Source organism: Pseudochaenichthys georgianus, chromosome 6 (assembly GCF_902827115.2).
Source record: "Pseudochaenichthys georgianus chromosome 6, fPseGeo1.2, whole genome shotgun sequence".
Taxonomy (NCBI): domain Eukaryota; kingdom Metazoa; phylum Chordata; class Actinopteri; order Perciformes; family Channichthyidae; genus Pseudochaenichthys; species Pseudochaenichthys georgianus.
Window position 1 is genome coordinate 2,529,461 of NC_047508.1, and position 16,540 is coordinate 2,546,000.

Here is a 16,540-nt window from a genome sequence, read left to right on the forward strand (position 1 = left end):
TTTTCTCCCCTTCTTCTGACAGGCCAGCAGCTGATCTCAAAGCATGCTTCCCTCTCCTGCAGGGGGGCGTGGTCAGCTGCAGCTCATTTGCATTAAAGCTATGTCACAGAATCAGCCCCTGCAAAAATATAAGCTTGGCTAAAATGCAGGATCTGTTTGGTATTTTGAAAAAAAAACTATATTTATATACTTTATATAGGTATGGCCCTACAATATATTGTTCAAATATAGCATAATAGGTCCACTTTAAAGAAACTTTAAACAAACAGATGTAAAGTTACATGTGTGGCTTACACACTTCTTTACATGCAAACAACTTTGTATCTTCTTTTAAAAACAGGTCATAATCTTATTGTTATACTTAAGAAATTGCTGGATATCACAGTCCTTATACTGTATCTTATCAGTTTGATTGAGTATTATTGTGTAGGTCCTTTTTATTTTACTGTTACTTTGGATGTGTTTCTCATGAGTCAGTCAAATGTATTCGTTTTCATATGACATATTCATATGTATCACACACGTAAGGGTAAGACACAAACCTATTTAACAAATGCAATGCAATGGATAGGCTTAAATCACAGATAACGTAATATATAATATTTAAACAAATCATTTCCTTGTCACTAAAGCATTGATCGCTATTCATCGTCCTTAAATGCAGGCATTAAGTTCCATGTTCCGTTCTACAGCCACAATAAAGCTGTTTCTCAAGTGTGATGATAATAAAATGAAAAGAGGCATTGGTATTAATATTAAAAACAACGATGTTTGGGTCGTTCGTTGGATAGGCGGTTAGCTGAAATAAATAACTCCAGTTCAACAAACCATATTACAATATCTAAGGGAGCATTATTTCTGGACCATCTTGAAATGTGACGTTCATATTTTAAAGATACACACATTTTATTGTGAGGTTGATTTAATATACACTTAAGCCTCTCTTCAACAATACGTTGACGTTAGCTAGTCTATTTTATGCTATAGTAGAGCAAAGCGAATTTAAATGAACCTGAACAATGCAAACAGTAAACTAACGAGCAAACTAACTATCTAACGTACAAGGATGACCTTATTTTACCAACCTCACACAGAAGCCTTTTGGTATACAGTAGCATCCCACTTAATGTTTTATACTTCTCTATTACGTTTAACTTGGACGCTACGCATAGCATCGTTAGCACAGATTCTAAACATTCATTAACGTTAGCTTAATAAAAACACCCATAACACACATAACATAAAGTACGCAGGGTTGACTTACCGAAGAAACTACATTCATGGACGGTCTGTTTTAACCGCAGATAAATCCTATATTTGCATGACGAATAGTCCACCAGGAACCAACACAACAAACACGGCCGAGTTCAAGTAGTGTTCTTTGCATGAACTGAGCCCCTGTAGCATCACGGAGCTAATGGAGCTAGCAGTGAGACAGAGGAGCTAGGAGCAGCAGTCCCGTTGTCATGAAGGGGGAATCTAACTATAAACAGAATAAGTTTTTTTGGATCCAGGCTAGAAACATGTTCATTTTCTGATGTTAAGTTGGACATTTTAACATGGGGTCTACTGGAATTGCTCCCTTCCATCCATCCATTGCCTACAGTTTGCAGCAATAGAGAACCGCAGTGACGCGTCCTAAAACCCGGAAGTACGTTACCATTTTTATCCTTCGATAAAAAGCAATGCAATTTCTCCATAGGATTTTGGAAAATAGCTCCAAATAAGGTCTGTGTTTGACACAAATTGAAGAGACAGATCACGTTTTGTTCTACGACATTAAATACATCAGCAGTGACCCCGCTGGCGATATTTGAAGAGTTTACGTGTCTGAAAAACGATGGTTGTTACCAAGTGGCTGAATAGGACTACAGAAGTTGTCCAGGCCGTTTTACGTCATTACACCGAACACGTAAAACACTTCCGCTAAGTTTGTTTTCCTTGTTCTGCTTGAAAGCAAGTACCTGCCTCCTGCAAACTGTTCAAACAAACACTTCAACTTGTACCATTTACAATCTGTATGTTTGAATATGGATCTTAAGTTGGCGTGACGTTGAAGCAGCGACCCTGCTATAGTTCCTTTATAGCATAACGTTAGCATTTTACTTCTTGCGACTAGATTTATGCTTCGAAAATTATAAAAGTAGGATAGACGTGAATATTTTCCGGCTGAACAAACCGTGATCCGTCTCTTCAATGTGTCTCAACCACAGACCTTATTTTGAGCTATTTTCCAAAAACCTATGGAGAAATTGCATTGCGTTTTTGACGAAGGAACCGGAAGGAGTTTACATCCGGGTTTTAGGACGCGTCACTGCGGTTCTATATGGGCTTCACCGCACTTCCCCCGGAGTTCGCCGCTTGGCTCTGATAGGCCAGAAGTTGGTTCGATTGCATTCAGGCTCGATTGATTATCCCGTCTGGGTAGCCCGGATGATGCTGCATCGAAATGTTTGACGTCGAATTTTAAACACCGAAATTGTGCATTAGAATTTTTTTAACTTCAATTTTTGGGATCTGAATTTTACTATTCGAATTTTTTTAACTTTAATTGTTACATTTTTATTTCACATAGGTAAATTCGGAGCAAAAACATTTGAGATACATGATTTTCAAAGTAAGTATTTTCAATGCTATAAATTCGGTGTCTGATAAAATTAAACTCCTTCTGTCTCTTGTTTGCTTCCATATATGAGGCACTTTGTATGTTACATTGTGTTCCTCAGCACTATGTAAGGACTTGGTTTTCTTTCATGGCAGTTTGTGTGTTGAAGACTGTTACAGGGAGACAACGCAGTTTTGAAAATCTGACACATTTTTGCATAATTCTCTGAAAGTTACTGAAAGATACACTTTTGTGGATAAAAGCTTAAAACTACAAAATGAAGTACTTTGTGTTAGTAGATTTGCATTAAGAATGTGACTCCTAATGGCACTGTGATTTTGACGCTCTATTTCGGAGAAACAATGCTGTTTTGAACATTTGACAGATTTATGATTAATTCTCTCACAAAGTTACTGAAAGATACACTTTTGTGGATAAAAGCTGAAAACTAGAAAATGAAGTACTTTGTGTTAGTAGATTTCGTCAAGAATCTGACTCTTAATGGCAGTTTGTGATTGTGATGCTATTTCAGTGAAACAATGCCGTTTTGAACATTTGACAGATTTATGCTTAATTCTCTCAAAAAGTTACTGAAAGATACATTTTTGTGTATAAAAGCTGAAAAGTAGAAATTGAAGTACTTTTTCTCTTATGTGAAGTTGAGATGATGCATGCTGGGTAATGAATTATTTACATGGATGTACGTAATATAGCCAGAAATTGTTCTACAATTGTGTCTGATTTTTCAATCCATCACATTTAACATGGTAGCGTAGTATAACTTTTGTACAGATGATCAGTCTTCCTGAAACTTTTTTTGGCCGGCTTTTATAGAAATGAATGTATTCGTAGCTGTCACTGCCCGATCTGTACTGCGCATGTGCGAGATGGTCTCCGGACGGCAACCCAAGAAGGACACTTGACACAGTGGCTTTTGGCAAAGCTGAAAAATAAAACTCGAAAGAGATGAGTTATTGTTATTACAACGTGACTTCACTATTATTTAACAACTCTCTTTATTGGGTTCTTTTATTTGGGGTTAACTACATTGTCAGAATAAGTGAGAAATTAATTTAACTTCTTTTAGACAGCTATCATACTGAATAAATATTTACTGTGAATGTATGCAAAAATGTATGGCACAGATCGGGCAGGGGGACGGATCGGGTCTGTTTTCGGCGCGCATGTGTGACGTCATCTATGCGACGATTTTAAAGCACAGCGATTTCCAGCAGGTAAAAAGCACCACAAACATGTGACCGAAATCAAGAAAATCATTCAATATTCAGCACAAACAGCCTTATGTCGGCCCAATAAGTCATTGTTGGAACATTTGCAAGTGCAGGGTAGTTGTCTTTTTTGCCTGTAAATCATTTTAAGACAGAATGCGAGCTAGCTAACGATAGTTACGGCTGTAACTACGTTTCTATGAGTCCCGGATGACCTCCAGAGGCGGTGCTTTAAGCACTGGATATGTCCATCGCGCGCATGCGCAGCTCGAGTACCAATAACAACAAAGTCACCTGTGACCCACGTGACACCGGCTATATCAGCCGGTGTCGTCAGAGGATCTGTTCCCCGAATCTTCTCGCGAGCACACAAGAATTCTGAGTGACAGGGAACTCTGGCGGTCATGCGGGACTCATAGGACCGTAGTTACAGTCGTAACTATCGTTCTATTTCGTCCCTACTGACCGCCAGAGGCGGTGCTTTAAGCACTGGATGACTTATACCAACAATGTATGCGGATGATACTGTGATGTATTGTGCAGGTCCCACCATTAAGGAGGCTGTTGTTAAATTACAGGCTGTTTTTAACACTATTCAGACTCAGTTCTTTGAATTAAAGCTTCTTTTAAATGTGGATAAAACCAAGGTAATGCTCTTTTCAAAATCAAAAAAGACACCAGAGCCTGTTTTAGATATTGTAACTACGCAAGGAACAAAACTTGAAGTTGTTGCCTGTTACAAATACCTTGGTATCTGGCTTGATGATTGTCTCTCTTTTAAACTTCATGTCAATAACCTGCTAAAAAAACTGAGGGTTAGGCTAGGGTTCTTTGTCAGAAACAAGTCCTGTTTCTCGCTTGAGGCCAGGAAAAGGCTAGTCACTGTGACCTTGTTACCTGTGCTGGACTATTGGGATCTGGTCTATATGAATGCACCTGCCCATTGCCTGAACAAGTTAGATGCTGCGTATCACAGTGCTCTGAGATTTGTGACAAACTGTAAAGCATTAACCCATCACTGTACCCTGTATGCAAGGGCTGGTTTGCTTTCACTAACTGTACGGAGGCTCAGTCACTGGTACATTTTTATATACAAAGCCATGTTAGGGAAACTTCCATCTTATATCTGCTCCCTGATCTCACGGAGAATTGTAAGTGGCTACTGCCTGAGATCGAATGCTGTGGTTTTATTAAATGTGCCAACTGCTAGGACTGTCTTAGGGAAGACAGCTTTTAGATGCGCAGCTCCTCTGTCTTGGAATAGTCTGCAAATTAAATGGAAGCTGAACAATCTGGTGACACTAAATGTTTTTAAAGCTCGGTTGGATGCTACTCAATCGGAAGCTATTGGTACCTGTTTATGTGGATAATTTTGTAAATGATGCTGTATGATGTCCTTTTGTTGTTCTATTTATGTTTTTATGTTTCATGTGGAACTACTTGAGCAAGTCTCCCTTGGAAAAGAGATCAATGATCTCAATGGGATTTTATCTGTATACATAAAGGTTTGAAATGAAATGAAAATGTCATGAAGAATCCAAGCCCTTGCTCACCACTGGAAGCAGCGAAGCTCGGCAAAAGGACCACGCCCAAAGAATGGGGAGTGGCGACATTGACCTGATGACAACTGGAGAATGTGCCAGAAGACGCCCACGACGCCGCGGTGCAGATGGTCTTCAGGGGCACCCCTCTCAGGGCAGCCCAATATGTTGAGATGCTCCTTGTAGAGTGGCATCTCAGCCTAATGGCAGGGGCCGGCCACTGGCCCCGTAAGCCTGTGAGATGGTATCGACAACCCAGTGGGGCAGCCACTGGTTAGAGGGCATAACCTCCTTTAGTGCCGCCAGGACAAAATCAAGAGTTGCTCCTCCTGCCGTATACAGGCAGTAGCCTTGATATATGCCCTTTGGGCACCCCCAGGGCACAGCAACTTCGACGTGCCGTACTCCTGAATGTCAAAGCGTGCCAGCTGGGCAGGCTGATTGAAGTGGGTTTGTGGAAGGACCCCAGGCGGGAATGCCACATTTGCCCAAAGGGCAACGCCTGAGAGTCTCACCTCGGGCATGTATTGTTTATGGAGAGGACATGCAACTCCCCGACTCGCTTCCCTGAGGCTATGGCAAGCAGAAATTCTGCCTTCGTGGGCAGCCACCTAAGCCCCACCTGGGCCAGGGGCTCGAAGGGAGGAGATGATAGGGCATCCGGCAGCATGGGCAGGTCCCAAGCCGGAGCCCTCGGGGTGCAAGGGGGACGCTGCCGTAAAGCCCCTCTCATAAAGAGGGACACCGACCTGTGGCACCCCGCCGTGGCGCCGTCGACCCGAACATGTCGGGCAGAAATCGCAGCCACATAAATTCAGAGTGGAGTGAGAACGTCCACTATCTAGAAGGAACTGTTGTCTAAGCAACAATGTACATGCTGTCCCCAAGGAACACGCACATTCTTGTCCCCCAGTTGGGGTAGAAAGTGCGTGAGTGCAAGCTGCACGGCCCGAAGCTCTAGCACGTTGACCTGGCGCGCACTCTGCTGGGCAGACCGCTGACCCTGAACGGTCCTGCCCTGCCGCACTGCACCCCACCCTGAGAGACATGCACCTATGGTGATGGTCTCCTGGCGGGATGGGATGGCGCCCATGGGCACGCCTACCAGGAGATAGGCCCTGCCCCTCCAGCGTGACAGAGAGTGGAGCAATGCTGCGACACCCTGACTTCCCTGTGCCTGTGCCACTTGGCGTCCAAGTGAAGGCTGTTCAGCCACATCTGCATGGGGCGCAACGACAGCGGGCCTAAGGGCCCAGCGGCCGAGACAGCTGCCAGTCTGCCCAAGGGCCGGAGGAACTGAATATAAGGCACCCTCTTGCCCGGCCCACGTGGAAGTAGGCATCTCTCGGTTGAGAACCACTCCACCTGTGCGTATGCAGTATATAGAATGGCAGCACCTTCAGGAATCTGTTGATTCCTCTGAGGTCCAAGATCGGGCGAAATCCGCCGACTTTCTTGCTCACGAGAAAGTATGCCGAGTAGAACCCCCTGGCTAAGCAGAGGGTCTTACTGGCTTGATTGTGTCCTTGGCAGAAGGACGGACAACTCTTGGCCCAGAGCTAGGGCCCCTGCCGGATCGCTGACGACTGTCAATTAGACCCAGCCGAAGGCTAGGGGCCGGAGCTGCGGTCCGTACCCCTGGGTTAAGGTGAAAACCACCCAAGGGACGGAAGTATAGACCGCCCAGAAACTGAGCTGCTGCAGGGAAAGCAGCCGCCGACCACCCCCGGGATTTCAGGGCCCTGCCCCCCGGACCCTGGAGCCTCTTGGGGGGCTCCAGTAAGGCTCTGGGGCACGAGGCCGCCTGGAAGGTGGGCGACCTGGGGCACGAAAGTCATTGGGAGGCGGTTGAGTGGGCCGCTAAGACCTCTGCAGACCACCCCTGTAATCCGGCAGCTGAGTGCGGCTGCTAGAGCAGCCCCTGGGCCTACTGGGAGTGGGCACAGGTCTGTGAGGACCCGAGTGCTGCTGCCTGGTCTGCCTAGCTTGGGCGGCACGCTCCAGTGCCTCCAGGGAAGCTGACCTAAACAGCTCCCCTGGCTCGACTGGTACGCTACGGACGACTCTCCGTCAACTGAAGGAGGTGCGTCAGCTGAAGGAGGGGCGCCAACCGAAGGAGGGGGGGAGGAGGCCCAGGCTGGGGGAGGAGGCCCAGGCTGGGGGAGGAGGCCCAGGCTGGGGGAGGAGGCCCAGGCTGGGGGGGAGGGAGGCCCAGGCTGAAGGGCCAAGAGGCGACTTCATCATGCCCCTATCGGCAGCTAGCCGATCCACTTTAGAGGACAGCCTGTTTCTAGTCCTTCTATTGGGGGGAGCATACATATCCATCGCTCCCTCAAGTCGCCGGGAACGGCCGAATTGATCTGGAGGAGGATGTGACAAGGAGAGGTGTCTGTTGTCCGTTCCACCTCAGTGATTCTAGCCACTCTGAGCACCCGAGGCATGCAGCTACAGCTGCATGCAGGCGTTTACCGTGAGAACCTCCCTCAGATGCTCGAAATTTCGTCCCCACTGACCGCCAGAGACCGAGGCCGGAGGGGCAGCGGTCATGGCCGTCCTCGGGCTCAAGAGAAGCCATACAGGCGCTACATGAATGAACCATTCTGTAGGTAGCCAGATGCAGCGTAGCCGGGAGCGGGTGCGGGAACACAGCCTTCACCAGCTACCTGCTTAATGGAAAGAGTAGAGCGTTGCTGCTACTCGCCGAACAGAAAGAGGGATGTAATTACACCCACGTTACCGGGAGCGGGAGCGAGAGCACTGCCTTCACCTGGCTGGATTAATAAACACGGCAGTTCAGCGTCTACCAGGAGCGGGGGCGAGAACACTGCCGGCTGAGTTAGAGACGAATGCCAAATGCAGCATAACCGGGAATGGTTGCGGGAACACAGCCTTCGCCAGCTACCTGCTTAACGGAGAAACAAGGCAGTTCCGCGTCTACCAGGAGCGTGGGCGAGAACACTGCCTTCACTGGTTGAGTTAGAAACGAATGCCAGATGCAGCGTAACCGGGAGCGGGTGCGGGAACACAGCCTTCACCAACTACCTGCTTAACGGAGAAACAAGGCAGTTCCGCGTCTACCAGGAGCGGGGGCGAGAACACTGCCTTCACTGGTTGAGTTAGAAACGAATGCCAGATGCAGCGTAACCGGGAGCGGGTGCGGGAACACAGCCTTCACCAGCTACCTGCTGAACAGAAAAACAAGGCAGTTCAGCGTCTACCAGGAGCGGGGGCGAAAACACTGCCTTCACTGGTTGAGTTAGAGACGAATGCCAGATGCAGTGTAACCGGGAGCGGGTGCGGGAACACAGCCTTCACCAACTACCTGCTTAACGGAGAAACAAGGCAGTTCTGCGTCTACCAGGAGCGGGGGCGAGAACACTGCCTTCACTGGTTGAGTTAGAAACGAATGCCAGATGCAGCGTAACCGGGAGCGGGTGCGGGAACACAGCCTTCACCAGCTACCTGCTGAACAGAAAAACAAGGCAGTTCAGCGTCTACCAGGAGCGGGGGCGAAAACACTGCCTTCACTGGTTGAGTTAGAGACGAATGCCAGATGCAGCGTAACCGGGAGCGGGTGCGGGAACACCGTCTTCACCAGCTACCTGCTTAACGGAGAAACAAGGCAGTTCCGCGTCTACCAGGAGCGGGGGCGAGAACACTGCCTTCACTGGTTGAGTTAGAGACGAATGCCAGATGCAGCGTAACCGGGAGCGGGTGCGGGAACACCGCCTTCACCAGCTACCTGCTTAACGGAGAAACAAGGCAGTTCCGCGTCTACCAGGAGCGGGGGCGAGAACACTGCCTTCACTGGTTGAGTTAGAGACGAATGCCAGATGCAGCGTAACCGGGAGCGGGTTCGGGAACACAGCCTTCACCAGCTACCTGCTTAACAGAAAAACAAGGCAGTTTGGCGTCTACCAGGAGCGGGGGCGAAAACACTGCCTTCACTGGTTGAGTTAGAGACGAATGCTAGATGCAGTGTAACCGGGAGCGGGTGCGGGAACACAGCCTTCACCGGCTACCTGCTTAACGGAAAAACGAGGCCGTTTGGCTTCTACCAGGAGTGGGGGCGAGAACTGCCTTCACTGGTTGAGTTAGAGACGAATGCCAGATGCAGCGTAACCGGGAGCGGGAACACAGCCTTCACCAGCTACATGCTGAACTGGAAGAGTAGAGCGGTGCTACTACTCGCCGAACAGAAAAAGGGATGTAGCTACATCCACATTACCGGTAGAGGGAGCGGGAGTGAGAGCACTGCCTTCACCTAGCTGGGTAAAATAAAGAAGCTTAACAGTATACGTAAGACGTTAGCCGAGCGGCTGCTGCTAACGATCAAGCGAGATCAAGTCAAATAACACATGATAACTAGCTTCTAAAGAAGAGAACAGCACAGAGCCGTAGTTACAGCAGTAACCATGGCCAGGGCTCACACGGCATATGACCGTAGTTACAGTAGTAACTATGGCCAGTACTTACACGGCTTACACGGCTTAGAACCTTAGTTACAGTCGTAACTATGGCCAGAACTTACACAGCATAGAGCCGTAGTTACAGTAGTAACTCTGGCCAGTACTTGCACGGCTTGGGACCGTAGTTACAGTAGTAACTATGGCCAGTACTTACATGGCTTAGAACCGTAGTTACAGTAGTAACTATGGCCAGTACTTACACAGCATAGCCGTAGTTAGGGTATTGACTATGGCCAGTACTTGCACGGCTTGGAACCGTAGTTACAGTAGTATCTATGACCAGTACTTACGGCTTAAACCCGTAGTTACAGTATTAACTATGGCCAGTACTTACACAGCCTAGAGCTGTAGTTACGGTATTGACTATGGCCAGTACTTACACGGCTTGGAACCGTAGTTACAGTAGTAATTATGGCCAGTACTTACGGCTTAGAACCTTAGTTACAGTAGTAACTGTGGCCGGTGCCTAAAAGTGTCAGCCAACGGCTGCCCACTAGACAATATAATATTGGGAGGATGAAATCCTCCTTAATGGCCATACATGCAAAGCACACAGCACACACAGTGAAGATTGTTCTCTGCATATCGTCCTAGTGCTAGGAGTCTAGTACTAGGAGCAGTAAATACAAAGATATAGCGCTACTGCAACCATACCATGCGTTTACCGGGAGCGGGAGCGAGAGCACTGCCCTCACCTCTTAGTTAAGTAATGAAGCTTAACAGTACATGCAAGGTGTTAGTCAAGCGGCTGCTGCTAACAATCAAGCAACCAAGTCAGAACACAATGTTAAGACCAGATAATTAGCTTCTAAGAAATAGAAAGTGCTTACCTTACTCTCTGCATCTAAACGAAAAACGGGTTTAAAGTATGACACTCTGGGCTTTCCATACTAAATTGAATGAGGGACGCAGCCAAAGCTGGGACTCAAATGCTAATGATAGCTCGGGCACAACGCCACAAGCAGAACTTTCAAAAGAGCATAAGGGCAACTTTATGGGAGAGGAAGCGGGAACACTGTCGTCACCAGAAAGTCTAAGCCACAAACAATAAGACGGTAATCAGGACAACTTGGCTGGGAGAGGGTGCGGAAACACAGCCATCACCAGCAACTGACACAAACCTGTCTGTCGAGGCTCTGCACAGCGCACAGCCGGCCACAGCTCCTGGAGGACGCGTTAACGACCCGTAGCTCCGACTGTCAGTCGCGAAGCTGCACGCGGCCAGCTGCTTGCAGAGAAATCCCTCAGATCAAACGTTCAAACCTGAACGCTGTAGGCTACAAAAATGTCGCCACGGTACCCTCGCGCAGCGAGAAGATGAAAGGGAACAGACCCACGTGACACCGGCTGATATAGCCGGTGTCACGTGGGTCACAGGTGACTTTGTTGTTATTGGTACTCGAGCTGCGCATGTGCGCGATGGACATATCCAGTGCTTAAAGCACCGCATCTGGCGGTCAGTAGGGATGAAATAGAACCCTAGCTATTAACCCTAGCTGTGCACAGAATATATTGCCTTTGAAGTCTAACTTTATTCAAGAGGTGGCAAACGACTGACACCTGTTATTGGATGAAATAATATTTTTGATTGTTTATGAATGTAGTTATTACGTGTCAGTTATGTGTTTTTAATGGGGTTATTTATTAAATGAATGACACAACAATACAACAAATTAAATAATTATAAAAGTTCACTAATGCCAAGCCCCTTAAATATTAGGTGACCTGTATTTGTTAGATAAGATCTTACAGGTTACAGTCATAGGGAATTGTATGGTTTCCATTAATAATGTATTTCCAGTTACCTATGTTACCATAGCTCAAAACTGTCTTTTTGTAATCATGCTATGTTGATATTGTTCATTCTTTGACAAATATAACGCCACTTTAAAATGTAAGGTGTTCAATTCCTAATAGTTTTTTCTTCTTTCAACATATTATTCTGAAAGCCAAACTCCATTACAAGCTATAATAGCATCAAAACAAAGGCACTTTTAAGAGCCACGTCCCCTTCGTTTCCCTGTCCTTGCTGTTGTGAAATTGTCCTATCTCTGTTGCTGTCTGTGTACCTCTGTATGTTTCTTATCTGTCCATCTTTCTGTTGTTAGTCCCTTTCTGTGTTTTTGTTTTTATCACCATGAGTGATTCAGAGCACCAAGATCCATTTAAGAGCCTTGATGATTTTCTTGATAATGAAGAACTAAAAAAGTAGATGGAAAGTCTTGATGATTTGATTGGTGAGCTTCAGGATGAGGAAGTAGCAGCACCAGTCCAGACACCTGAACCAACCATAAGGTGGACAAAGAGAGACATTGATGGAAACATAATATATTCAAGGCCAAGATCAAGCAGAAACCAGTCAAATGAGGGTCAGTATTGTTTATTATTGAAGATATTTAGGAAATCTAGATTATTTAGTCACCGGTGAGTTTATCAGATAAAGGAATATATGTATACCTTGATGTTTAGGTATCAACATCAAACTAAAACCAACAATAACCATATTTGACAATCAACGTCAATTCATTATGATTATTGGGCCTGAACTGAAAATATATGACTGCTTGTTCATTGTGCAGTTATGGGTAACAGGGACAATTTAATTGTAATCTTGTTGATTTGTTTTTGGTACAGCTGGTCCTTGTCGGAGAATTGATCATCCCTTTGATGTGCCTGACACTAGCCATGAGTTGGCCTTTGCTCCAGAGACTGTTGGTATGTATTTTGTGTCTACGTAAGCCCTAAACAGAATATTTATATATTTGTATCTGATACTGAATCGGAAATGTAATGTTTGTAATCATAATATATTCATTTTGTAATAATAATAATAATAACAACGAGCAAAGCTGTTACACCTCTCAAAGCCATAGCCACTCAGTTCACTTTGATATTTTATAAAATAATATTGATTTATCATTCTATCTTTTTTAACAGAGTGTTTTCTACGAGATCTCCAGCACTCATTGAGCGATACCTCAGAGGATGTCCAGGAAGCATCAGCCCGAACTGCTCCTCTCATGGCTTCCTTGGATTGGGCAACTAGAACAAGTCTCTTTTCAGAAAGGTGGAAGACAGAGAAGCCCCGTCTGGTGAACAACACATTGGGACAAGAAAATGTGACAAACCACATCTGCCAACAGTGTGGGAGCAACCCAGCTGCTGTTCGTTGCCGTGACTGTCGACCAAGCCCCTTCTTCTGCGCTGAATGTGATGTAGGCATGCACACCAGACATGTCCTACACAACAGAGATGCCATGATAGCGGGATTCTTCCAGCCACTGCCTCCATCAACTGTTGTTATGGATAAAGCCCTTTCCCGTTGTGGTAAGTCCTAGTTAGTGAATGTACAATATATATCATATTTTTGGACTCAGCTCGTTTATTTGAAAATGTAATCAATGCATTTTTGTTTCTTATTTCTTTATTATGCATTTATGTTTTACATTGAGCTCAATGTCAGTAAGCTTCCTGAGCATCTCTTCAGCGCTATACAATTACAATTTATTATTATTATTAGTACTTTTGCAGCAATGTACTTCATGGCTATTGAGCCTTTATTGAATTTACTGAAATGTAGGCTCATGCTCTTTAAGTGGTTTGATACATCTGTGTCACATTTTCTAAGTCGACACAAATGATCTCATTTCACTTGAACAATCTTTTTTAGTTCGACTTGTGCCTGTGGAAAAGCCTGCAGAAATCTGTAGTTGTTCGCCAGTTTTATTGAGGGTTAACCATGAAAGGCTGTTGCTGTGGTGACAGTTAATGGTAAGAATGGAAAGAATTTTATTTTTTATTTTTTTAAAACGATGTCTCGTTTCGATGTCTCGTTTCAATAGATGTGTATGTGACATGACTTTTGTCTACATTTTAAATTAGAGGGGATGTGTTTTGTTTTTTCTAGGAAGACATGATCTTAGCATGCCTGAGTTAGGTTGTGACACATGTCATGCCACTTGGGCTGCTGGAGTGGACAATGTCATCCGGAGTGGATACTGGCCTGCTACACTGCAATTTGCCACAATTTATGACACGGAAATCTTTCATTCATTTGAAGAAATTAAGCTTAGCGCAAGTTCAGACAGGAAGACCTATCACTCCGTATTGCACGTCATGGAAATACTCGCTCCCTTCACTAGATGACAGGGAGCGCCACTCCTTAGCCAACCTATCACTTCCCTCCATTCACAAGCCTAATTATCGCACCTGTGAATCCCTCTATATATGCTCTCCCCTTTTCTATCAGCTGTCTTTCAGGTGTCAACGCGCAACGGTAGTGCAAACAAACCTCCGCATACGATAAATCTAACCTCAAAGATGTCCAATTCGGACGATTCCGAGGACGAACTCTTCCAGGAGGATCTCAATCCCAGCCCTGACGCTCCGTCCGAGGCAGCTTCCCCCTCCTCAAGCTACCGGCGCTCGAACACCCGTGTGGGTTCCCGCAGCAGCTCTCATTCAGCAGAGGCAGATCTCCTCACTCTTCAACTGCAGCAGAAGGGCATTTCCCCAGCCCCTACTCTCTCCCAGCTTCGCGAGCTCTCAGACCAAGTAGCAGGCGCCGTTCCCCAGCTCACGCCAGCAGCTCCAGCCGGCCCCTCCGACAGACCGGGGCGCGGCCGCGGAGGTAAGAAAAAAAGAGACGCATATAACTGGTGGTGGTGTCATTAGCATATCAGCTCACATATCGTCATGTTTCTATCTGGATTCTATTGCATCATCAATCTAAGATCACGGGCACGTTTACACTACAGGTCCTGTCGTGTTACATGGTTATTTCAAGTCACGTTCCACGTGTTCTGACCGAAGGGTCTCCGGCTCGAGTGAGCCAGGACGTGACATCCACGCATTTGTATTTTCATGTTGACGGGAAGGGTCCCAGGCTCGTGAGCCAGGATGTGACATCCACACATTTTATTTCCATGTTTGACCGGAAGGGTCCCAGGCTTGTGAGCCAGGATGTGACATCCACGCTTTTTTATTTCATGTTTGACCGGAAGGGTTTTTACTTTTCATGTTTGACCGGAAGGGTCTCAGGCTTGTGAGCCAGGATGTGACATCCACGCATTTTTATTTCACGTTTGGCTGGAAGGGCTTTTACTTTTCATGTTTGACCGGAAGGGTCTCAGGCTTGTGAGCCAGGATGTGACATCCACGCATTTTTATTTCACGTTTGGCCGGAAGGGCTTTTACTTTTTATGTTTGACCGGAAGGGTCTCAGGCTTGTGAGCCAGGATGTGACATCCACGCATTTTATTTCATGTTTGACCGGAAGGGTCTGAGGCTCGCGTGAGCCAGGACGAATCCATCCATGCATTTTCCCACTCTTAGTCCTACGCTAGTCAATAACATGTTTTCTCTGTCCCCGTATAATTCTCTAATTATATCCATAAACCACCGCAGCTAGCTCGTTAGGTAAGAAACCCAGTACATCTCATTTCTATATATTTCATTCTTTGGGGGATTCATAGGATCGGTTCTCCTTTCCCGAATGATATTCCTGCACAACGGGAAACCCTGTATGTCCGGGACGCCCCGTAGGTCCAGGAGGACGTACGGGGCATCCTGGACCTGTACGTCCAGGAAGGATGCCTGGGAGGCATCTGTACGTCTAAATCCCCACATGTATTAACCTCTAATTTCATCCATAGATTTCCACTGCATCCCACAAGGTAAGATTTATTCACATTCAGTACTTCATACTTCACTTCTTTTGGGGGTTCATCGGAAACGGTTCTTTCCCTTCCCGAATGATATCCTACAAAACCTTGGCCTAATCGCCAAACACCATTTCGTTCTCTTGTTATAAACTGTCATCATTATGTTTCATTTATATAATGTGACCGATAATAAACATGTATTCCATACATTACGTCTCTCCTGATTGAAATTAAGCTTAGCGCAAGTTTAGACAGGAAGACCTATCACTCCGTATTGCACGTCATGGCAATACTCGCTCCCTTCACTAGATGACAGGGAGCGCCACTCCTTAGCCAACCTATCACTTCCCTCCATTCACAAGCCTAATTATCGCACCTGTTAATCCCTCTATATATGCTCTCCCCTTTTCTATCAGCTGTATTTCAGGTGTCAACGCGCAACCCTCCTCCACCCCTTCACCTCCTGCTTCCAACTCAGGGCCAAGCTTAACCTCCTCCCTTCCAACCGTACCTAACCACTTATCACTATCACCAGTCTCTAGACCCGGGGGGGGTTCATCGGAAACAGTTCTTTCCCTTCCCGAATGATATCCTACAAAACCTGGGCCTAATCGCCAAACACCATTTCGTTCTCTTGTTATAAACTGTCATCATTATGTTTCATTTATATAATGTGACTGATAATAAACATGTATTCCATACATTACGTCTCTCCTGATTGAAATGAAGATGGCAGCATCTGCAAAATGCTTGACTGTCCTGCCAAGCATTTTTAAGAATGCTTGATCAGAGAACTTTGCGCTTTGGCCGTGTGAGTATTAAAATGATTTATCCCACAGTATTGTTCATCCGTTTGTTTTGTGGATTTAAAAGCTGTGTGTTACTGGTAATGATCATTCACTGCTGACTTATTTGTTTTGAAATAGGCTGGAAAGATCTCATCAGACAGCTTTCATAAAAGTTTTTTTGAGTGGGAAGCTGTGCGGTTTGAGGTGGACAACATCGTTAAGGAGGAGCGCTTCATCTGTCCTGC